We start from the raw sequence: 26,218 nt of genomic DNA, 5'->3' as shown, positions 1-26,218 counted from the left end.
TTCGGTTATATTGGCTGAGTGTGTTTCATACTCTTCCACAGAGCTACAGTTCATACGTGCTCGTCTGTACTCCCCTCCTGGGATGTTTGTGATAGTATGGGCAGGGTGGCTGCTTGTGGCATGCAAGATAGAGTTTGCAGAGCTTGGCTTTCTGTAGATTTTGGTATGTAACTGATTGTTTGAGATGTAAATAGACAAGTCCAAAAATTTGATTTCTGTTTTCGAGATATTGTGGGTGATTTTAATGCCCCATTGATTGGGTGACATAGAATTGATAAATGATTTGAGTTTGTTCTCTGTTCCACCTCAGACCATGGGTTTTTACACTTGCACGAACTGTTCAATCTGTAAACTGGGCAAATCAAGAACCAAAGAGGTCTCAATCAATGGCCACAAACACAAGATCATCGACCTCATTAACTGCGAAAGCACCTATGTAATCTACTTAATAACATGCCCTTGTGGTCAACACTACATCGGTAGTTCAAAAAGACCCTTGAAAGTCCGGATAAAAGAACACTATCGGAACATCCATGGAACAGACATTAGACAATCCCTTGTAGAACATTTCCTACGACACCATAAGAACAACTTGAACTTTTCGTTTGTGGGTATAAAAAGACTAAAAATACCCAAACGAGGAGGTGATTTGGACCAAATGCTTCGTCGAGAAGAAAGTGCACTAATCATAGGTATGGAAACAGTAAAAAATGGGCTGAATCAGGAATATGAATGGCATCACTGGCTGTAATCAACTTCATTTTTTCCACTACATGAGATGATGCAACAATGCCATGGACATAGCTATAAGCTTACACCTGATGATATGAACAATTGTACTAGGCCCTGTATAAATGTGCAGTTTTCCCAGACAGAACTTTTCAGTCAAACCTCCGCTCTTTCACAAGACTTGCTCAGTTAAGAATGTGGAATTGTTGAGATCTAATGTACAAACGTAAGATAATGTGATACTGATGCCTGTCCTACTAACAATCCCCATAAATCAACATGGTTTAGATTATCCTCTAGAATCTAATATTAGACCAGGACTCAGTCTGAGGTACTTTGTTGTGCCCAGCTATTAGTTTTCATACTCCTATCTCTACCTGCCCCGTAGGTTATGAATTTTCGTTCTTTGACAGAGTTTGCCAACTCAATCCCAATTATATTCCTGCCTTTTCGATAAAAAACACTCTCTAATAGTTATCTTCTCTGTAATACTGACAAAAAACATGCAAATCATAGAGAATATAATTACAAAGAACGATATCTGCCTTGTGATGCCCAGGCCATTACAGGCTGCTATTCCGCTAATTAGGTATCCACACCACTTACAAATGGCAGCCATCGAACTGAGCGAATTATATTCCATCTGTAAAAATCGAGAAGCAATTTTTGCTTTGGCTCAATTCACAATATGTACTTATATGCTTACATAGCACAGTCCTTTTCGCGTGCAAATCGGGTCCACTCACAACTAAAATAATAAAATCCAAAGCGTAGCAAAGTTAACCCAGATAACAAGCCCTTCCGGATCTTCTTCCGGTTTACACCACTTAACTACCGGGTGACCGCGGGCGTGGGAACCGCTGGGATTCAACCCGAGAACCGCCTTGACGCTGAAGGACTAGGAGCAGGGACCGAAGAGGGCATTAGCCTAAAAAGTAAGTTTTCCGGGAACGCCGACTATTTGGGCGTGTGTAACTTACTCGTATGCCGGCCCTCACTTATGGGACGGAAAGCTCCCCACAGTACTCACGCCTACTTCGGCACTCTGACACACCGTGTCCCCGCTTATTTAAAACTCTAACATTCCTGCGTGTTCGATGTCTCTGCTCCGCAATACGCAAACACAATGTAATTTACGACTTGCCCACGGAACAAAATGCTTTAACATGCATGTTGATACAACAAATATGGTGTGAAGGGGAAAACACTTACATTGATTGTGCGCCAGTTTAAAATGTATTATTAGAACACTACGAGCTGTACAGTCGCTTGCACATTACCGGCTTTCTCTATCACTAGTCGCGCCTACCTGTGTAAAATTGCTTTTTTTTAAAAAAACAGTGTCTGTTCTGAAATGTGGTTTAACTGAAATCATGGGGCCCTTTTTTACGCCGACCTGACAAGAAGTTAATACACATGGCGAAATACCCGCATTATTACGTAAATAATGTCCAACCTTGTTAAATAACCAAAGATAGGAACCATTGCTCCTTTAAATGTAACAAATGTGTACAATTTTGCTAATTTTAACTCAGTGCCCCTGATTATAGAAACTAAGAAAACCATACAAAACATAGGCTACACTGCTTTTGATTATTTAATACGTACGTTTAAATTTTAATGGTATTTTCTCTAACGACTCACAGCTCGAGCCACCCCCTAATACATGTCCTTCATTTTGTCAATCCGTGGTATGTAGGCATATCAGCCAGGTCCAACTCTTATGAGTAGAGGTACTATCCATGCAGGGTTAGACAAAAATTTATACAGTGAATAATTCAGTAATGTTTATAAAATGTAATAACATAATACATAGTCTGTGAACAAATGTGAACCATTCTGATCACTTGTTACCATAGATAGATGCTACTAACACTGAACGTATTGTCTGCACTCCTTATTTGCTAAAAGTGTTTACCTTAAATAACATGCGGAAGCACCAGACTTGGTTACAAAAACTAATGTACTAATAATTGTGTTTGAATTGACAGAAGAACCTTTGTTCCTGAAAAACTGTATTTATGATATTTTGGACATTGATACTATTTGGAAACCAAAATACTTTACGCCAGAAAAGTAAAATTAGGTATATCTATTATATACTGTTTTCTATGCTGTGATCTCTTTGTCTGCCTACCCGCTCTTTCTTTGACCTGGTACTTTGGGACACTTTTCGGGTTGCCAAAAGAAATCTGAACACTGAGAAACCACTCTCAAATAGCTTGCCATTTTAAAATAACACACCTGTTTCACTGTTCCTTTGCACTTCTTAGTTTGCGCTATCTCAGTATAATTTTAGTCACAATAACTGTACCTGTTTCACGATTCACCACTACCTGAAAACGCAGATAAGGCCTTGATGCTATGATACCATAAATCATCCCAATCACTCGTGCACTTTAGGTGTTTTTCTGTTCTTCTTGGGGTCAACTGCTATCATATCGCACACCTTAACAATCTATTCCATCTTCTTCTACAGCCTTGAGAAAGCCCCGGCGCAAATCGCCATGAGGGGCCGAAACACGTGTCGGCTGTCCATGTTCTATGAAAAACAATAAATATACCTTTCTGCAATGAAAAAGAGCTCTGTCCTTTGTACTACAATTCAAAAGAACGGATATTAATCCTGGAAAAACTCTCGAGATCTTCTTTGGAGTAAACACTCACCATTCCTTAAACCTGTTTTGATACATGAAGCCCAAGAGGTCCAGAGCTTCGAGTGTGTCTCCATTCAACAATAACCATAGCTTATTCAAGCGTTGTTAAAGCCTTGGAATACTTGGACCTTTGCTACTCTATCCACAATCGTAGTGGTCCACCAATGGTGCATTCTGAGTGCCGCATCGAATGCGGCTCCTGTGCTTTCCAATTCGAATCTTGACCTTTTGAGATGTTTGCCCTATGTATACCTTCAGGCAGGGGCATTGGATCAAATAAATTACATTTGGTGTGTTACAATTGGAAAAAGAATGACTATGGACAGTAATGTTATTGAATGTAAAACATTTTCCTTCAATTGTAAAATCACAGTTATTGCATCCACCACATTTCCAATGGCCAACAATGGGGGACAGGCCCCATACTGCATCAAGGGTAGTAGAAGATGGTGCGGATGGTAAAGCTGCCCTAACCAGGTGGTCTTTGAGATTCTTACTCTTTTTGAAGGCAAACAAGGGTTTGTCAATGTTTAGGATGCCCGAGTTGATAATGGGCCATTGTTTAAGTATTGTTTTTCTCAACTGATGTGAAATGGGTGAGAAGGTGGTGACACAAGCAATGCGGTTCAAGTCTTTTTTCGGTTTGGATGTTAACAGAACATCTCTGGGGCAATACCATGCTCACTTACAGGCGTTTTTGACAATTTTCTTGTGGTAGCCTCGATCTTTAAGTTTGGACGCTAAGAATGACGCTTCTTGGAAATAGTCGCTCTTGCATGAACAATTCCGCCGTATTCTTAAAAATTGAGAATAGGGCAGAGAGTCCCTTAAGGCCCTGGGGTGATTACTAATGTACGCCAGAAGGGTATTTCTCTCAGTAGGTTTGCGGAAGAGCCGCGTTAGAAGGTGTCCCTCACTATGGAAAATAGTAAGGTCTAGGAACGCTATTGAGTCATTGTTGATTGTGATAGTGAAAGATAGTCCTGAACAATTGTTATTCATCCAGTGAAGGAATTGGCGCAGGTAATCGACGTCCTGTTTCCAAATAACGAAAATATCGTCGATATACCTGCGCAAAAAACCTATGCCTGCAAAGAATGGATTGGATGGTGTGAGGATTACATTAATCTCAACTTGGTCCATGAAGAGTACGGTCAGATTTGGGGCAAAAATTGTGCCCATGGACGTGCCTTTGATTTGTTCATAGAAGTTATTATTGAACATGAAAAAGTTCTTTGTCAGACATATCTCGAGGAGTTGAAGGGTGAATGTAGCGGAAACAGGGTGAGGCCGGGGGCGTTTGTCTAAGATTCTTTGAATGACCAAAAGTGCAGATGTCTGTGGTATATTTGTGTAGAGGGACTCCACGTCCATAGTGCACAGAGTCTCTACAGCTGGATCAAAAGGGTGATGTTCAATCATACTGATCATATTCATGGAGTCTCTGACAAAACATTGGGTTTCTGGAACAAACTCTTTTATGAAGAAATCAATGTATGAACCCAGTGGTTCAAGGATTGAACCACAGGCTGAGACTATTGGTCTCCCTGGTGGGTTTGTAGAGTTTTTATGCACTTTAGGGAGTGTATAAATAACAGGGATACGTGGGGTCTTTATATTAAGGAAATTGAATTCCTTTTTTGAGAGGAAACCAGAGCTCAATCCTTCTTTGGTGATCTTAAGGGTCAGTGCCTGTATCTCTTTGGTCGGATTATGAGCTAACCTTTTATAATGCTCTTTATTGTCAATCTGATGTTGGATCTCTGTGATATAGGCTGGTTTTTCTTGGAGCACTATGCCGCCCCCTTTGTCAGCGCTTTCGATTATCAAGTTATCATTGGTCTTAAGTTGGTCAATGGCGCGCTTTTCTTTTAGTGAGATATTGTAGGGGATGACTTTTTTCTTATTTTGAAGAATAGAGAGTTCCTTTAGAATTACTTTCTCAAATGTCACCACTTCCGAGGGGATCATCTCAGCTGAGGGCAAAAAGATAGAGGGTGGGCGGAACGGGGTATTCGCATTGGTCTCTGTTGCGGGATGCAGCTGAAAAAAAGCCTGGAGGCGTATGCGCCTGAAAAACCTCATGAGTTCTGTTTGTAATTCCATGAAGTTGGGTGGGACAGTGGGGACGAAACATAGGCCCATTTTGAGCAGAGGAAGCTCATTTTCTGCTAATGTATGGGTTGAGAGATTGAAAATAGGAATGGTATTGGTATTTTGTGGCGAACCTGTGATCACCATTGGTAGTAGTTGTTGCGTGTCTTCCGCTTGCCTAGGTGATTGTACCATCTCTGGGTTTTCTTTACTCTGCCCCGTTGTGGTGGGTCCTGCGCTCCTCTCGCTAAAAAAGTATTCTGATGTGCACCACCCCTTCTGGCGGCACTGCTTCCTTCCCCTGGGTCTGAGCTGCCAGATGAGTCCGAAAAACCTACAAGATTTTGTCGCTTGTTATATCTGCCCCACAAGCGACTGTTTTGATATCGTGGATAAACTTTGTTTGTGTAAAAATCTTTGTGCAAATATGGGTATGTGGTCTCTATGTTATAAGATTTCAAATCTTTCTTGATTTTATTGGATTTTTTATTTTGTTCTATGCGATGGAAGTCTGCGACTGTTTTGTCAATCTGTTCCAGCAGTTTTTTGGCATCAGGTGTGGGATTAGAATCTTGTATTTGTTTTAGAATGTCAGCAATTTCTACTTCTAGGGATTTTAAAGTTTCTGTGGCGATATCAATGCCAAGGACTAGCCAGTGGTGTGAACAAGTTGTCCCTACGTAGCTAAAATTCTGGATATGTTTGGGGTTGTCTGTAAAAATCCCTGTAATATTGCGGACTTCTGCTTTTAAGTAATCTGTCAACATCAAAATCATAAGTTCTAAGCGAACCTGCTTTTTCTTAAGCTTTTCGAGCTGGTCAGGGATAAGAGTGTTTGCGGGAGTCGGTGTGTCTGGTGTATCGGAAAGTAGTGATGGACGTAAACAAAGTTGTTTAATGTAGTCGTCTGTGTACAGAGGTGCATGAGCTGACATGCTGGAGAGGTCAGAAGAGGGGAGAAACACAAGGGATGGACAAAGGGAATTCTTAGTGCTAGGGTTGGCCCGCCCCCGACTAGGGTGGGCAAAGGGAAATGAAACCCTAGCGATTGCGCTACGTAGCAGTATCGGCAACAAGGGAACCCGTGTAGGTAGTTGAGGACCTCGGGTAATTTAATGTTTGAAAAGAACAGGGGTCCTAAACTTTTGAATAAAAATAGAAGTAATAAACATAGACTTAATTAAGGACTATGTTGCTATGTTTAATCCAATGTCCAGCCGGACTGAGGAATATTTATTGCCAGGATTAAATAAAGGTAGACAAATAACGTGGGGCACGAAAAGAATCAAACAACTGGGCACAAGCCTGTACCAAGTGGCAAGAAGACAATACAGGGGAAAAAATAATAACAGGCAAACAGAGTCGAGAGAGAGGTGGCTTACAATACAATGCAATCTTGTGTAAGCTCGAACCAACAACTCCTGCAACAACAGTTACACAATTCACAAGTACAGTATTGTTTAAACAGTCGACGTGACGTTTCGATCCCTATCTCCAATTAATGACTGGGATCATATTCAGGACTAACATAATAACTTTTGCCTGAGTAATTTGAGAGGCCTGTGAATTTAACCAGGAAAAAAGGGGGAAAAAAGAGAAACGATTTTATCTCCAGTTCATCATTATTTACACTTAAAATTAGGCATGTCAGACATACTACATGAAACTGTGACGGTCCGTGACTGTGTGCTCTAATTGGCAAGTCATTTCCGAATGCGGCGCAGTGAACTTAGTGGGCAGGGTGTGTTGCGTGTGAATCAAGTGAATCGAAAGGGCACAGTAGTTATTGTGGTCATATTTCGATCGGCGGTGAGGTGATTCAGATGCAACGCGAGAGTGGTGTGGATCGTAGAGCATAAGGGAGTTGTACACATATCTCAAATCAAAGTGAAATAGTAGGTGGGATTCTATCAGTGACCAACGAGTTGTATTCATGCTGTTTTAGACTCGGAACGTGTAGGCCAGCCTGAGTCACCCCCGCTCCAACACCTCCCCCACTCTACAAATCTCAGACTCTGCCTCAACAATTTCTTTATTCTTTTCCTTTTTGGTAAAGCATGGCCCCTGATAACCGTTTTGAATGCCTCCCACAATGACACCATAGAGGATACCGATCCATTATTATCTACAAAATAATTATCTAAAGCCTTCACGAGGTCCTTGCGAGTCGTGGGATTTCGGAAATACCATGGAAACCTAAGCCAAAGTGGAGAATGGTCAGAGATGCCCGTAGCTAAATGAACCACCTCACCGATATAGGATACTTGATCCGCTGGGACTAGACAATAATCTAACCGGGAGAGACTATTATGCTTTCCATCTGGGTTAAACAATCTCCAACTATCTACCATACCCATCGCGTCCATAAAATCAGGCAACCATCTCTGGGCAGGCCTAATATCTTGTGGGGGTATCTATCCAGTAATCCAGAAGCTACGGCATTGAAATCACCACCCATAATCAATAATCCTCCCGGCATTTCAAGCAGCAGTTTTCCCAAATCAAAAAAGGTAGCAGACTGTAGACCGGGGGGAACGTAGACCGATAAAAGGGTCAAAGCATGTCCCTCCCATCTACCCGAGATCCCAGCATATCATCCCCTTTCATCCACCCACGTGGAGTCAATCACTAAGGGAAGTGCTTTCCGAATCAGGATACCTGTACCCCTGGACCCAGACGTGAACCCCGCATGAACAATCAAATTATATCCCATTCTATGCATAGCCATGCATGAGTTTCCAACTAAATGCTTTTCCAGAAGTAAGACCACATCAGGCGCATGTCCCTTTAAATATTGAAGGACCCCACTGCGTTTGATCTTGTCCCCCAATCCATTGACATTCCAAATTATAATCTTGAGTTCACTACCCCCATCATCATAGGAATACGCAAATTGTTCATCTGGTGTCTGCTACATACTAATCAAAAACAATACATTGATGCCATCGATAACACAACACATAACTGAAATTAAACCAAATATTAATATTGTGCCATACAATACTACAGAATTTTTTTTAGCTCTTCTGCCCCCACACCCCACTCTGCACCCCTGCATTTCGCTTACACGCATCCCCAACTAGCAGTGTGCCTATCACTCCAAATATCCAAATACTAATCTACAACTAATTAGAGGTAGAAAACAGAGGGAGGGCCTATACTCGCCCGCCATCCCTCTCCGCCCCTCACACCATCACATCCACCCCGCTTTCAGATCAATATATTCCAGAGCTTATGTGAGCATAGCAAATCAATGAAGAATTATTTACGTCCCCGATCGCAACCCATTATTATTTAGGCTCAATACATCCATTGTACATTATTCTTGACCTCCCAACTCACCCCTGTCTTGGCCCTTTCTTTCCGAAGCAATCACACTGTCTAACCAGTCTGTCGCCACCTCAGGATTTTCAAAGAACCAGGTATTTCTGTTAAATTCAACTCGGAGCCGAGCCGGAAACATCATTGCATATTTTAATCCCTTGTCCCTCAATCTTTTCTTAACTGAAAGGAAACTCTGCCGCTGTCTCTGAACCATCTGGGTAAAGTCTGGAAAAAAGGAAAGAGTCACATTCTCATAAGGCAATGGGGGTCCATTCCGTGCGGCCTGCAAAATCACATCTCTGTCTCGGAAATTCAGGACTCTTGCGATCATAGGACGAGGGGGTGCTCCTAGTCTCAGCCTCCCTCCCGGGACTCTGTGCGCACGTTCAATGGTGAACAAGTTACTAAGGCCTTTAGGTTCGAGATGGTTAAGAACAAGAGTTTCGATAAACAAGTCCGGCATCTGGCCCTCTGATTTCTCAGGAATCCCAAGAATGTGGATATTATTACGTTTGACTCTTCCTTCATATTCGTCCAGCTTACCTTCCATAAGAGTTCTCGATTTGTTAAGGTCCAGCACCTCTTGTTGCAATTGAATCACATCGTCAATTAGGCCATTCGTCTTAAGTTCAAGTGACTTGACTTTCTCATTGGTTTTCGAGAGGTCTGTTTGGATTAACCCCATCTCAATTGTAACAGTGTCTAGTTTGGCGTCCAGAGCTTCCATCTTCTGACCCAATGACGCCTGCACTCCATTGATTGCTGCCATACGATCCGTTAATGTAGGTTCGGCTGGATCCGTCTGAACTTCTTCTCCCACTAATGGCGTCTTCTTGATCGCCCCCGGGGATCATTTCGGGATAATGTAGCGATCAAGTTTATTAACTTGGATTGTCCTGGATCCCCTGGAGGATCGCGATGGGGCCTATCCGAATCCAACCTTGCAGCCATGATGTCACCTATCACCAGACCCAATCAAAATGAAGATATTACCAGCACGGGGTCTTCAGCCACTCCATATCCTCAATGTCCGCCGAAGATAGTGCTTAAGGGCCCCAATAGGCCTCTTCCACTCTTCCAGGCCAGATCTCTTACAATAGAGCCAAACACACCAGAACAAAAATAGGAATGCAAGGGATATTACCCTCAGCAGGTCAGCCAAATGAGGTGTCGCACCGACGGACATAGACGAGGGACCAAGCACCGTGCTCCCCAACCCCCTGTTCCCCGCCCAACCCGCACCAATCACGTCTTTCAGTACACTGCGACCTTTCAAAGCTGCATCCCCTCAGCAAGGCTTTCAATGTTGCCAGGGCCAGTCGGGCAGTCCCCTGCCAGTTTTGCACACACTGCAGTCGCGTCCACCCCACAGTGTCCCCGGGTAGCAGAGATTAACCGGTCATCAGCGGTCGCATACGAATATTCCAGGGGTTACGCGCTGGTTTCATATAGCGCCCAAAGCAGCCTTCCCCAGTTAATTCAGTCAGAGATAATGGCTATCAGGCCGGCAGTGCTCCAATCCGCCAATCGACCATCTGCTCCTGAGACAATGGCCAGCCACCGTCTCCCTTCAGGGTTATACCGCAAGTCTTTTGAGCAGACACGGCCACAGCGCTCACAAGCCCCCTTGGTTCAACCCCGACTCATCAACCTCCATGGAGCATGCAGCTCCAACTCGGCATCGGGGGGGGCGAGAACCCACTCTCAATGCTCCTAGTTACACGTCGCTCGCTCCCCCGCGCACCGCCGCACATCCCACCAGGCGGCAAGTGCGGCAAGCAGCTCTCGACGTCGCGGCAATCTCTTCCTCAATACCGGGCAAAGGGACCTCCTCACTCGCATCCTCCCGGCCAGCCGCCACGCATCCCAGGCCGCAATGCCAAAAAGTTCTGTTTAATTGATCACCGGGGCGAGCAAAAGATCGGGTACTTCAGGGTCCCACTCCGTGCATCATAATCCACGAGGCATGGGGCGTCAGATGCAACAACTTAGTCCATCCAGCAACTTCGAGCTTCGGGCCAGTGCGGCTTTCCTAGCGACCCCAATGCTTTCCAACTTGAAGTCGGCCACCGTATTCACTCGAGGTCCCGGCTTCCAGTCTGGACCAGGCCCGAGCTTACGAGCAATATAACTCCGGATTCCGGGCTCGTAGGCGAGTCGGGAGAGCAGGTAGATGCGTCGCTCACCGGCACAGAGCAGAGGGTGGTGAATACCAACAGGATAGTTTTCAGGATAGTTGTGTCTGGAGCGGAGATCGGCAGAGCCGAGTCTCTACATGACCTTCTTGGTTGCTGGCTTGGCTCCTCCCCTCGATTTCATCTCCTTTTAAAGTCATGAACAATTTTTAGAAAGCTATAAAAAGAGAAGGAACAGTACAATGCTATACTTGCATTGCAGTCATCGCTGAAGTTGGTGAGCTCACATATAGGGCATCATTCTGATGCGGGTTGTAATGCTTCCCGACTAAGGGCCTGATTCTGATGCGGTTAGGAATGCATTCCCACCTAGGGCCTGATTCTGATGAGGTTAGTAAGGCCTAATGGCATTTGCTCCTTCCACATCGGATCGGGAATGTATCTTTCCGACTCAGGGCCCAATTACGATGAGGTTAATAACATATACTCCAATTGAAGTCAATGGGAGTCCAACCAAATCGTATCTGGAAGCATCCGGATGCATCCTATTCCGTCGGTCGGAATCTCCCGATCCTAGTGGGTCTGAAACCATTTCCAAACTGATACGGTTGGGAGGCTTTCCAACCCGCATCAGAATCAGGCCCTGAATCGGTTTGGAAATGGTTTCCAACCCACTCGGATCGGGAGAGTCCGACCGAAGGAGTACAATGCATCCGGATGCTTCCAGATACGATTTGGTTGGACTCCCATTGACTTCAATGAGAGCATATGTTCCTAACCGCATCATAATTGGGCCCTGGGTCAGAAGGACACGTTCCCGATTGGAATTGGAAGGAGCAAATGTCATTAGGAGGCCTTCCTAACCGCATCAGAATCAGGCCCTAGGTGGGAATGCTTTCCTAACAGCATCAGAATCAGGCACTAAATGTCATAGAGTGTTATTAGCGACTGTATACCATCAGGTGCAACCTATAAGCTGATTTTAGTACATTAATTTTATCTATATTTGCCCTGACATGGAAGACATGCTTGGTTTATGGTTTCATTGTGATACAGATAAATATTTTATGTTTTGGGGGCTGTTTTAAAGAATTCAAGTGGGATGGCGTAATAAATATAATTTTTGGAAACTCCTGTACCTATTCAATCGTTTGCTGGATGACCAACCTGTAGTCCTAAATAAGTACAACAGATTGTGCTAGCTCTTTAGGTACTTTCTCACGTGGAAACAGATTGCTTTACAAAGGGAATAAAAAGTGTATGATTTGAATGAAAAATTAAAACTGATGGCATCCCCAAAGCAAATATTTGTTGCAGAATATATCCCTAAAGCAAATATTTGTTGAAGAATATATAATGATGAACATGGGCTTTCATCTAATCAGCTGTGCCATTTGTAAAACAAATGGTTCAGTTATGGAGTCAGTGAATGAAAGAGTTGGGTGATATGATTCTAACTATTTCCACCACCATAGGTTCCAACTATATTGCTTTAATAGCCAAAATCTAACAAGCTCTTGTATGTAAACCTCCACAAATTAGCTGGTATACTTTTATTACCATGAACACTAGATGAAATACTAGAATTAGTAACTGATCATTATCCCATAAAATAGCACATAGTGTAACATAGATTACACAGAAAATACAGGCAGCCTATATACTGCATTCACTGAGGCCTTAGAAATAATGTTAAAGACCTTTAATTTCAGGTATAGTCTCACACATTAAAGCTGCTGGTATATGAATATTAAGGGCTTTATTATGGCTTTGGCGGTCTTGGAGTGGGGCCGCTATGTCCCCACCCCGCTCCAAGACTATCAACACCATAAGATACTGCCCGCCAGATTATGACTTTTCTGTCTCCATCGGGTAGTCCCACTGCAGTCTCTATGAAAAAGGCACTGCAATGTGAGCTACAAAAGCAGTGCCTGCAGGGCATGCATTGCTAAGTTAATGCCCTGCAGGAACTGGGGATGCATGCAGGCCGGCACGTGGCGTACCCCCCTGTATGCATCCCCTGGTAGAGAGGCAACAGGGGGCACTGTAGAGCCCCCTTTGTTACCTCAATGCCACACTTTTCATGGCAGGATCATCCCAATCAAAACTGTGGTGGTGCGGAAGCTCCTAATATGCTTAGCGGAGCCGCAGCAGCACCCCCAGCATATTAGGGGCCTCAGACCACTGCAAGACAGCCGTGCTAGGGCGAAGCCCGGCCCAAGGGCGGGCCCATCTGTGCCCGCCAGAGCCCAGAAATGGCAGGGTTGGGCTATCCCTCATTTAAGTGCAATCTCAAATACATCAAGGTGAGTCAAAATCTATTGTACTTGTTACTATCACAAGCACCGTTAAACACATAAGCATGGGGAAACGTAATGGAGGACCAAGCTTAAACCCACGGACCACGACAAGTATTGATAGTATGTTGGAGAGAGCAGTCAACATAGTCGCAAACAAAATAGAACTAACTGAGAGGCGCATGTCATTGGGCTTGGCAGCGCCACCATGCAGCCTCGCTGTTGGGACAGTCTTAGGCGACAATGATGATAATCCAATGGCACTTTAGACACAGACCACAACGCCCAGCACCCAGCCACTATTAAGATCTAGTGACTGTAATAATGAGGACGTATTGGTGGCACAGTGTAAAGGCGCTTTGGATATTGTTGCCCTCCCAATATTTACATCAACAGGTACCAAACGGAAAAGGATGGCAACCAAACCAATTGTCTCCAAGAGGAAACAACTGCCCCGTGTAATCCATCCCCGCAGTGCTATTTAGCACATGGATCCAGGGCTCTGTAAACGCTCCTGACGTCGCCGCGGCTGATATAGTAGTGGAGCAAACACAAATTAATGTAATAACTTGCTCCATTAGCACACAAACTGATGCTGTCATGCCCTTCTCTACCAGCTGCGGATGGGGTGAGGCTTCAATAATTCCATTGTGGACACTGTATGCGAACGCTTTAAAGACATTCTGTACAAAAACTTTTCCGCTCTTTGCCGACGACTAGATCATTTAGAGACATTGTCAGACAAGTTAAACTACCAAATAACCGCCCTTAAAACTACTTCACTACATGGGCTGAATTCTAATCCTGTTGGTGTATCTTCCGGCGGTCAGCAATCACAGGCACCCGTTATAGCAGCTACTGCCTCTTTAGAAACCTGTGCTACTTGCCATAAAGTTAAGGAATGTTTTTTATCTCAATTTATTTCTACTCGTGGTAATCAACCTAGTATAGGGCTAATGAGTTGCCCACCTGTTATTCCACTATGCGGGCCATCAGCGACACAAAATGACCTAGTGAGCACTGCAGCTCAAGTAAATTTGAGGAGTTTGAGGGTTAGCCCACATAGCATGCAGAACATACGAAGTGGTGAAGTCCCTAGTTGCCCGAGCAGGGAATTGACAGAAGGCAGCAGGGAAGTCCTCAGTCTCCCCCCGGCAGCCAGCCCATATGTACTGGTTTTAGCTGGAGTACATGCACTCAGACATGACCAAAAAGAATCTTGGGTCCAGTTGCGCAATAAATGTGCTGACTGGCTCGGAAAACATGAAGGGCTGTGGGCAGCAAACATTAATGATATTATCATGTTACGGAGGATAGGGTGGGTTGGCACAAAAACAATCATTATTGGCATTTTCCTCTTTCTGTGCATGCTGGGGAATGCAGCTCGCATAGAAAGCAGAAAAAAAGAGAAGAAATACAAGTATTTCTCCTTGTTGCGGATTCTGACGCATTCACAGTTTTACAAAATCGAGGAATGCATCAAGTTCCATAGATGTTATGTGGCATCACCCACAGCAACACCCAGGAGACACCCCTTTCACGCAGAGTAATGCATGAAAGAGACCCATATTTACAAGGCCCTGAAACTTCACGCAGGGTGACTTTACGTGGCCTTGTAAATATGGGCAAGCCCATCGCTGGTGCGTAAAAAAAAAAGTGATGCACCAGCAGCGCAATGGACCTTCATACAAATTGGACCAATTAAACCATTTCAGGTCACATAAAGTTGTCCTGTGCACATTGGCATTGAATTGATAAACGCTGTGCTCTTGTCCTGTATTTCAAAATAGCCATACAGCAACACCATGTGGCAGACTGTCATAAACAACTGCCAGTATCGAAAATTAGGTGCTGCTGCCGAGCACCGGAAAACACAAGCGCAAATTAAGTACTGAGTGAGAGTCACCTAACTCTCTGCTGGTGTTCTACCCTGACACTGACATAGCGGTCCCTGCATTTGCCACCATGTGGCAGCCGCATGTAAATGTGGGGGTGGGGTGGAGGTTCTGGCGAGTCCTGTGTTTACCTCCCCACGACGGGCGTAGGTAAGAGCGGCAGGAGGCCGCCGCCCCCAAAACTCAACCCCCCTGATCTCCCTTGCTACTCCACTGAGCTTGAATATCCTTCCCAGTTAGCAATCAACTGTGAACACATCTAGAAATGGGGAAATCAGAAATTGCCTTAACAATGATTTTCTAATGTCAACCTACCAGAAATGGTGGAGATGGTACAGATTTACTCCCTAAAAAGGGTTTCTAGCTGCTGGTTTTAAGATCTGTATATGAAAAGGGCAATGCATCTTCCAAGAAATGGGGTTGAAGATTCTGACAGGGGTTTATAGAAATAACAAAAGGTTCACAATATCAATGCCCAACTTATACCGATGGATTGTGTTAGGTCGGTTGGTGTGAGAAAGAAGTCTCTTATCCCTTACCGGAAATAAAGTTTCTAGTCTTATGTGCCAGATGGCCTGCTTGCTTTGTAAGATTTGAGCTTCTTCCAAATTGGAGATCAGAATTGTTCTGGTCTTATTTAGTTGTGCAATTATGTTTTGCATAGGAGGAACAGAAACATGTCCAGTACAGCTAGTCAAATAGGAGGATTAAGGCCAAAATGGCAATACAGGCAAAATCCGGTGGAAGAATGCTTAGAATTTTTATACACAAACTTTGCTGCTGGTAGCAATGCATTTACCTTTGACTGGGTAGCATTTACAATGTGTTATAAGTAAATCTACTGAATTTGATGTAGTTTTTAATTATGGTCATTAGTCCTGTAAGTGAAACCAGTTCTGACATATTAGGGCCAGAACCTGGAGACATATTATGCTCCTCTCCAGAAACTATCTTGAGTGATAATCCAGTTTGACGTAGACCCTCTGAGCAATTGTTGGTAGAGGAGGAACACACAAAGAATGTGTAAGTTTGAAAAAGAATCAACTATCACAATGACACCCTTTTTGAAGGTGGCAAGTCAACAATAAAATCAGTAAAGATAAATTCCAAGATTTTAGAAGGCAGTTCAAGAAAATTTGACTTCTGAGTCTTGCACTGTTTGTTTCCCTTGGATTAAACAAAAATCACACATATCTTAACATTGGCACTTATACAAGGTTGCCTGAAATGTTTGGAAGTAAGACTTGTGATTCAGGATTCAAGGATTTTTTTCTTCCAAATTCAGAAATGGATCAATGATGTGCAGCCAAAGAACAGATTTTTCTTTTCTGGTGGAAATTCTCGTTCATATACCGCCTCGACAGACAGTAGACTTCAACATTGTGTCTCCTTGGAATTTTATTAGGAAGTCATAGTGTTGAAATATAATACTCACTGAGCTTGCGAGAAAATTCTGCACTTAGCTCGATGAAAAACATGTAGGTTATGCATGGACGTCAATTCACATAACTGCCTGGGGTAGCGAAGTGACATCACACACACAGCATTCAATGAACACATCTTTTATCACTACTATTTAATTTTCAAGCAATTCCATTCAGTGATGAAAGAATTGTGGAAGAGAAGATAAAGGGATGTTTAATGTCTCGTTTATTAGTCTGAAATAAATAGATTAGACAGGAAACAGCCTTTACAATGAGGTTTTTACCTCATGAAGGGCCAGATGTAGGTGGCCATTTACCGACCGGTAACGGCCCGACCGGTAAATGGTCATTTGTGATGTAGGGGCCCTATTTTACCAAATCGGTAAATTTACCGAATCGGTAAAATACTGAATCGGTATTTTTACCGATTCGGTAACGTGCAGATGTAGGTGGGACTCTTCTGAGTTCCACAGGCCTTACAGAATCGGTATTTTACCACCCAATCCAATTGGGTGGTAAAATACCGAATCCAGGTGTGCATGCACATGTGTGCATGCACACCTATGCCATGTTACAGACAGACATGCCCTTAGGGCATGTCTGTGTGCCAAATGGCACACGTGCCTGAATTCGGGGTGCTAGAGGGTGTCAAAGTGACACCCCCTGCACCCTTGCAAGAATAGGTAATTACCGAATCGGTAAATACCGATTCGGTATTCCACATTGATTCCTATGGGCTTCAAGGCCCATAGGAATCAATGGGGGAAACCGATTCGGTATTTACAGAATCGGTAAATACTGAATCTTACAGATTCGGTATTTACCGAATCAGAATTACCTACATTTACCCCCCTCTAATTTACCACTTCTTAAATACCGAATCGGTATGATTCGGTATTTTAGAAGTGGTAAATTAGATTTACCTACATCAGGCCCTAAGCCTTTACAATGCATTTTTAGCGCGGATATTTTTACAGTGAATATGCATTTAAATCACATGCCAATAGAACGCATTTAAGGCAAGTTTTTAAATATAAAAACATTGTGTGGTATTGGTATGCGTTTTAAATGCATTTTCGCGGTAAAAATATGTGCGCTAATAAATGTGTGTGAAAGGCATGCAAAGTAATTGCATGCGATGTACCGTTGTACAACTGCTTAAACCAATGATGTAGAGCTACTAAGAATCCCTGCCCATCCTGAGTCTCTGAGAAGAACTCAAATACCTCACACAAGAAAGAAGAGGCAAATGGGGAAGGCGAAGAAAAGAAACAGGAGCACTAGCTGTTGTGCTTGGCATTGACTGTCCCTGTTATGGTCTGTTGCAAAGCCTGGATCTCATGCAGTAGGTGGTGGCAGTTTCAAATATGTAAGGTATAAACCTAAAGGGTAGCGTACAAGTATTACAAAATAGTAGCTGATGCAGAGAGCCATTACCTGTTATTGGAGTAAGTAATTTAGGACGTTGATTAGGGTGCTGAGACCAGATGTTGGCCGAAATTCATGCACTGATGCCCAGGATGCCAAGGAGTAAAAGACTACAGAACAACAGCATATGTGCAGTTGGACAAGCAAAATGTATACACACAAAATTAACAGCTCTGAAGGTTAAAGGGCAAAAACTAACCTGAGCAGGAACCTGAAAGGAGGAAAACGGCCTAGGTGGTAAGGTGCAAGGTTGAGAGTACAAAGTGGCACTTAATACAAGCATGAACTGTCTGCCAGGCAATGACATTAGTGTACAGTGTGGTCAAGTGTTGAATCTTTTACTGTTGACCCAGAGGCGAACCACTGACTTGGGTAATTTTCACCTCTGTGGTGACTAGTGAGGTAGTGTTTGTCAGATGCCATAGGTCAAATGTGTGCAGTCAACTGTCCCTACCCTGTCTCAATCATGTGATTCTATGACTGGAGCAATGGGTTATGAGGTGCTGTTGTGACTGCGTAAAATGGGTTTGAGCACTTTTTACAGTGCAAGAATGTCTTTGTGACTCTTTCCATGCTCGCTCCTGAACTGAAACCATGACGAAATGGTCTAGATGAATTTGGTTGTTGTATATCTGAGACTTTCACAAATGTCATCTTGAGTTTCTTAAGACATAAAAGGCTTCCAAAGACCACAAGAGTCTTCTTCCCTTCTTGAGTAGATCAGTAATAGGGTTTACAAGATTAGAGTAGATTATAATAAGTTTTCTATGATAATTAGGCAGTTCCAGAAAAACACTGTGGGGCATATTATCAAGAACGGTGTTAAAATTATCGCCGCTTTGGCAGCAGGAAACTGCTGCTAAAGTGGTGATAATGGGCTTGATAATATGCCCTTTAGAATTCCAATAAAAGCCCATGTTCACATCAGAACATGGGCTTCTATGGGAGTTCACAAGGGCATATTATCAAGCCCATTATCGCCGCTTTAGCGGCAGTTTCCTGCCGCTAAAGCGGCAATAATTTTAACACTGTTTCCTGATAATATTCCCCTGTGTTTCCATGCCTGTATCAGGAGATGGCCATTCCATTATGGATCTCATTTTCTTTCACCGACTGCCAAGCCATCAATGGGTATGGCTGTGAGGAAGTCACCCTTTTGGCCCTGTTCACCCCCATGTTTTGCTTGGTACTGGTGGTAACTGACTCTGACTGTGCCCTGGGCTCAGCTTACCAGACCCAGGGCTAGTGCTCTGGTATAAAGTTATTTGATGGTTAGGTATAAAGACAATTTGGCAATGACAGACCCCTGTAAGTCCTTAGTATTTAATAAGTAAAGGGAGATTTAAAACTACCTATAAGTCCTTAGTATATAATAGGATAGGGAGGTTTAGAAGCCCAGTAGATTTCCTTCACTGGAGTGTGCACTGCTGTGTTGTCTGCTGCCATTTTAAATACAGTCCTGCTTTACAGATTGCCTTTAACCCCTTGCGTGCTGATGACAGAACGGTTCCGTCATCAGCATCGGTTTAGCTGTGCTGATGACGGAACCGTTCCGTCATGACTCCGCCCGCGCAAGTCGGAGTCAGCACAGGCGGAAAATACGCCCCGCACGCAAGGGGTTAAAAAAATATTCAAATTCGACTTTGGAATTAAAGGTTCTTCCCAAGTAGTAATCTACCCCATTTTTGTATATACGTCCCCCCTAAGGTCTCCCCTCTGTGTCTCAGGGGTAGGGTGCCATGCAACTATAAGCAGGACAATATAAAATATGTTTTATTAGCCCTGGTGAGGGAACATATGCCAAATGTATTTTCCCCTCATGGTAGATAATTAGCTCAATAGGCTAACATTGAAATATTGCATTTAAGGGGAAATATTACAAAGAAGGAGCTCAAAATGTCAATCAATGACTTAAAAGGATAGTTATGATACATCTAACAGGCTGACACTGTTAGATTTATATTAACTATCACAGAAAATAAGTTATTACACTTTATTTATGTTCTGTAAGCCAAAATCCAGCATTACAGCTGCTCTCTCCTTATTGGCTAGCCTCTGCCAGGCTGAGCCAAGCTGCCTTAATGAGGTATGAAGTAGCCTACTAGCGGGACAATGGGTTTCCAGAGGCAGAAAGCAGGAATTGGGATGGAGGGTGGAGGGACCAAACTGGTCTTGAAAGGGAGAATGACACTTTGGGACAGCACAAGGCTCGCCCCTACATCCTGTAACCTCAGCCACACAGAAATCCTGTAATAAGATTAGGGAGAGGGCTAGAAGAAGAGTGCTGGGAATCTTAGTCACACCAGTGGGTTGGCTTAGCCTGATGCAACCTCTAAGGAGATACTTTCATTTTGAGAGAATAGTGCTATGTTGGACAAGAATATGCCATACTTTGAATGAAGTGGTCATACACCTCGGTGACACCCTGCATCTCATTGGTTGGGGGTGCCCCCCTGCTTTACACCACAAAACACAGCATAAATATGGAAGAGTTGTGAAGCAGCTTAGATTTGGTGCCTGAAAATACAAGGAGATTAACGACTGCCCGCTGCAAACCCCATCTGCACCCCAAAGGTCTGCACTCTGACGGACCTGCTGCATATTCTGGGACTTTGGCTTCGTTCAAAATGGATTAAGGAGTGAAATCCTTGCAAGCTACGGGTTAACTGAGCCCACCTGCATCATCTCCACCAAGAACATTTGTGAGAAGTCCAGTGAACATTTAAGGATTTGGGCAGGTGCATTGTAGGAATTGTAGTTCCAACCTCCCAAGGACTATCTCAGAGATTATAGACCCCTGGATTGGTGTTGTGTACACTTTAAACCCTGGAAAAAGATCCAGAATTTTGGTGAAGTTTGGGAACTTTTTGGTAAAAAGCTCTATATGGTGACACATGCCTGGATTTCAGACTCCCCCTCCTGAAAGCTCAAGAGCTCCAGACTTGCAGGATTTGACCGGGCCTCACAGAAAACTAGGCAGACAAGGTCGACATGAATCCCACCTGAAGTAGAGCCTCACTTGACTTTGAGAGGAAAAGCTCCAGAAAAATGACTAAGTGCAAAGCTAACATTTTGACTGAGGCCCGCTGCTTAGTGCCTCCGACCAGGACTTCAAACTTTGACTTTGCCTTGGTCAAGAGCGACTAGATGTCCCAATTTGAAACTATATGTTTTTAAGCACTAGAAAGTGTTTATTCTTTAAAAATTCAAATCTCTGCTTCCCTACATTGAATTTTTTTCATTTTGATGCCTATTTTTTAATAAACATATAATCTTTTTTTTAATAAATTTGTATTGGACTTTTATTATGTGTTGTGTCTTACTTTTAAAATGCTTTAGACACCATTCTGCTAAGTGACGCCTGCCTGCTCGTTGCCTGCTTCCCAGGGTTGAGAAAAAGAATGATTTATTGATACCTTGATTGACTCTTTTAGTGTGTCTGTTTCCTTATTACGAGCGGTGAGTTACTACTTATCACTACTAATGATTAAGGCTTCCGGTTTTCCAGTTTTACTGATTTTTACAAATCAATACAGACAGAAACAATGTGTTTCCTGTCTGTATTTATTTTTTACATTGGAAACATACTGGAAATGGTGCTTCTGGTGTGACTATTCATGCTATATTTTATTAATTCTAGGCAAAAGCTGAGCAGATAGCATGGAAAGTGAAAACAGGATGAGATTTCCCTAAATACAGGTATATATTAACATATATTTGTAGTATAATGCTAATAATTTACCTGTGAGTGATGTCTTTTATTATACATGGCTGGGAAATTTTCTAAAATGTGAAGGCATCCATATATGAGTGCATGTCAAAGAGTTTAATACACGTCAAAATATACCATTATACTGCTCAATTTATTCTCAAAATACAACATAAATATGGATAAATACCAATAAGATGGCCAAACAATAAATATTGATAAATACAGACGGAAATGTTAAAAAAGAAATACCATAAAATTGGGAGCCCTTTCCAACAAAGGCATACACCAAATATTCAATGAAGGCTTAACCGAAGGTGCATTTCTCTGGTTTAGCCAATAATTGTGAGTATAAAAGAAACTTTTCTACCCAAATTCAAAGGCCTTCAAAGTTCCTTGAAAATATTAAAGTGTCTTCTATGTAGACCATAGCTGAGTGAAGGAGGAGTTCAGAGAATACTGAATCCATAAATTACCGAACCACCACTGGGGCATTACAAAGCTCAAAATGCATAACTCTGTGTTGTGTCGAAAAGAGGTATGACAAGAGGTTTCCATTGCTCTCCAGTCTTAACACGAAGAAGATGGTACACTTTTAATAAATCTTGTTCCTAAAAATCTTCTTTTTATCTTGATCTTAACATTAATGCAGGTGTCTCTTGTTTAGATAATGGGTCACATCCACACAAAATGACATTCTAAGTTCCTCATTCATTCTGCATCTTGGGTTTATGGATTAGCACCTATAAAATATCACTGCAAGGCCCTAGGAAACAAATACAGGCATGCCTAATGCTCTTCAACCACTGTACCAACCGAGTTGCTTCAGACATTAACCTTTCTAGGGAACCTTTCTTCGTGAGTAATCTTTTTGATCTGATCCACTTATCTTCTTATGTCACACCCTCCGTAGAATTGTGCAATGATTTCTCATCATACTTTGAAAATAAAATCCAGTCTATTATCTCTGCTTTTCTCACTTCTAACCCCGAAATACCTCTACATTCAGTAGACCTTGACTGCCTTCACCCCACTAACTTATGATGCAATCACTGCTTTGGTAACCAAAATGAAATCTGTTTGCCCTCTTGGTGCCTGTCAACCTCACACTCTACCTAAGGCCTCTAACATAATCTGTCCAGTCAGCACTTTATTATTTAACATCTCCTTTTCAACCATATGTATTCCCTTAGCTTGTAAAGAAGCCCTTCTATTACCAGTATAAAACAAATATAACTACAGACTAATTTCCATACTTAGTACTTGCAGGCCAATTTCTCTTGTTCCCTCCCAGAAAAAAAATCCATGGAAAAGAAAAATGTCTTTATGGAAATTGAAGCATATATTGCAAACATAGATATCATTGCTCAATGCTAAGTCTTGTTTTGAGGTTAGGTTGAAATAGTATTCTTTTTTTTAACCCTCTTAGTAAGCATGCTGGAACGGCTGTGTTCTCGTTCATTAATGTTTCTGGCTTCTACACTGGTCCATTTAAGATTATTTACATTTCTTTGCTCACAATTTTTAGAAATAAAAATCAAACACAGTTTATTTTATCTATTTTTGTTTTACAACATGATTTCTCTTGTTTTGCTAGTGTATTACCTTTTAGTGCAACACTTGGAGGTCATCTTTGTGAACAAAGACTTCATGTTGGAGATCAATCTCCTACTTCAGATGTCCTAGAAATCACCTTCATTCACTATTGTGTGTCTTAGGAGCCTGATAATGTCTGGGTGAGAAATGTTTATTCATCTTGTCCATTGTCAGTTCCTCCATGTTTTGAGAAGAGAGACTGTTTATTCTATTTATAGCAAATTGCACCAGCTGCACTGAAAACCTGCTAAGACGATACACTGGCTACGGAACTTGTTAGATATTTTATTGCCTGCCACCTGAGTTCTGGTCACTGATTCTTTTTCCAGCACCAATGAATCAATGTCTCATGATCCAAGAGATTGATTTAAGTCAATTAACAACCAAAAAAACCAGTAGAAAGTAAATAGATCTTGTTTGTGCTATGGCTCCAGTACAATGACATATATGTACTCTTCAGAGGACACTATCTCTTGTTGCAGCCTGAGATTTTTATCCAGTTGAAGGATGAAGCTGTTGACCAACCCAGCTTCTTTTTCACTGATATCAGTATTTAATTCTTCCACTTTCGGCAAAGCAGCCCGCAGCAAGCGCAACAATTTAACGACTTGGTTTAAAGTACAATCTCTTTGCTTACTTTCTGTTTCAAAATGCACTAACACAAAGTTCATGCACTGATTGTCAACCCCCATTTTCATGGCTTTAGTAGTTGCATTCATTCCCTTTTGTAACAAATAATCATTCATTTAACTCTACAACTCAATTAGGTGTTGCAGTATGTAGGATGTGTGGTTGGGACCTTCTGTATGAGGGCTTCTAGGGGGACTTTATTATGAATGATCATCAACTGCTTTCAGCCTTTGAAGGAATGGTTCAAATGTGCACAGATCTGGTAGCAGGTGACTAATACTTTTTAGATCACTTCTTTTTTTTTAGAAAGTCCTGCACAATTAGGTCAATTCAATGAGCTATGGATAGCACTCTGAAAAATCCTCCCTCTGCTATGACTATGGCAATATTACTGCCATTGTCGAAGGCAATAATTCTAATACTTTAACCCATGGGTTGAAGCCATTTAGAACTATTTTCTAAGCATAATTTGTAGCAATCCAATATACATCCCATAGGTTACGGTGGGAAGGCCATTGATGATGGTGAATACAATGCAAATTTTGAGTTCAATGGCAACATGTCTAAGGGTATTGTCTATGTAGCTAGAGATGAGGCATGTCTTTTAGGTTGGGGAGACCAAAGCAACCTTGGTATCATACTCTATCCCAACAATGCTCAACAAGTTGTATTAAAAAAAGATTTGTTCCATGTACAAGCCATCAAAGGAAAGTCATGGGAACAAACATGGGAACAATCATACCCAGATGTATTTAATAAAGATTTGGGTCTCTTCAACGGTTTTAAACATAAGATCAAATTAACTAAAGGAGCTCTATCGGTAGTACATATGGTCAGGAGAGTGCCTATGGGATTGCAGGATGAGTTAAAAAAAAGAATTGGACAAATTATGCTCATGTGACGCCATAGAACCTATTGAGTCCTCTAATTGGGAGTTCCCTGTGGTCCTAGCCAAGAAGGCCAATGGCATTCTGCACATGTGTGTGGACTTGCGCGACCGTAGCAAAAATACTTGGATTGACCAAAATCCTTTGCCTAAGAGTACTCAGATGACGTCCACTCTCAAGGGTGCTAAATATTTCAGTTCACTTGCTGGACTGGTCCCATGAGGCACAGGGTAAGATTGATTTGCATCATCCATCATCCCCTTTGGTTTTTCTTTGCTCGCTCTAAGTTGGCAGGGTATGCCCAGACGTGGGTCCCTTGCTCATTTTGCAACTAGATTCAAGCTAGCCTGGCTGATAACAGATGATTAGCCAGAAACCGGTGCCAGGATGCTTGTTTATGGTCCAGGGAAGACATAGCTTGACAGTTCAGGCTGGACTGTTCCCATGATGCACAGGGTCAGACTGATGTGTATATGGCCATGTCTGATCTGGGGTGGCGGAGTGAGCTAAAGTATGAGGATGGATTAAACCCAGATCAGTTGACTGGGGGTGAGTACTGCAATGTTCAACACTCTGTCCATCATCCCCTTTGGTTTTTCTTAGTTTTAGTTTACTTGACATGTCATCTGCATATCATCAAATTGAGTTGCATGAGGAATCAAGACATCTTACTGCATTTGTCAATCCGGAAGGCCTGTTTCAATTTAAGTGCATGCCCTTTGGTCTTACCTCCGCCTCTGCTGTTTTCCAGAGAGTCGTGGAGAACATGTTTAAGGGTATGTCTGCGGTTGTGGCCTTTCAAGATGATGTTTTGATATATGGAGAGAATCAAACCCAACATAACGAAAGACTACATTGCGTTTTATCCTTGTTAAAGCAAAAAGGTGTAACTCTAGGTTTGGACAAATACAGATTGAGTGTAGCCACTGTAGACTACCTGGGATACAGGTTATAGTCAGAGGGGGTGCAGCCTAAGCAAAGCCTGGTAAAGGCTATTGAAGATTTCAGCACTCCTACAGACAAAGACCATTTGAGAACATTTATGGGTCTCATTGAATTTTATTCAAGATTTATACCCAACTGTGCATCGAAAACCTTCCACATCAGGTCATTACTCAAGAAAAATGTTCAGTTCTTTTGGGATGATGAATGCAATAAGGATTTTGATGCAATCAAACATGAAGTAGCTCACGCTATTCCCCTTAAGGCATTGAGTACTACAGATCAAACTATAATAATGACTGATTCTAGGCAAAAAGGTCTTGGTGCTGTGCTCATACACCATAGAGATGGTAAGGATGAGGGGATTGCTTTGCTTCTAGGAGTTTACATGGTGCTGAAGCCTTGTATTCCATGGTTGAATGTGAAGCCCTTGTTTGTTGATGGGGCATTACTCATTTCAAACATCACCTG

Source organism: Lissotriton vulgaris, chromosome 10 (genome assembly GCF_964263255.1).
Source record: "Lissotriton vulgaris chromosome 10, aLisVul1.2, whole genome shotgun sequence".
NCBI lineage: Eukaryota > Metazoa > Chordata > Amphibia > Caudata > Salamandridae > Lissotriton > Lissotriton vulgaris.
The sequence above is the reverse complement of the archived record's forward strand: the minus strand, read 5'-3'. Positions refer to the sequence as shown.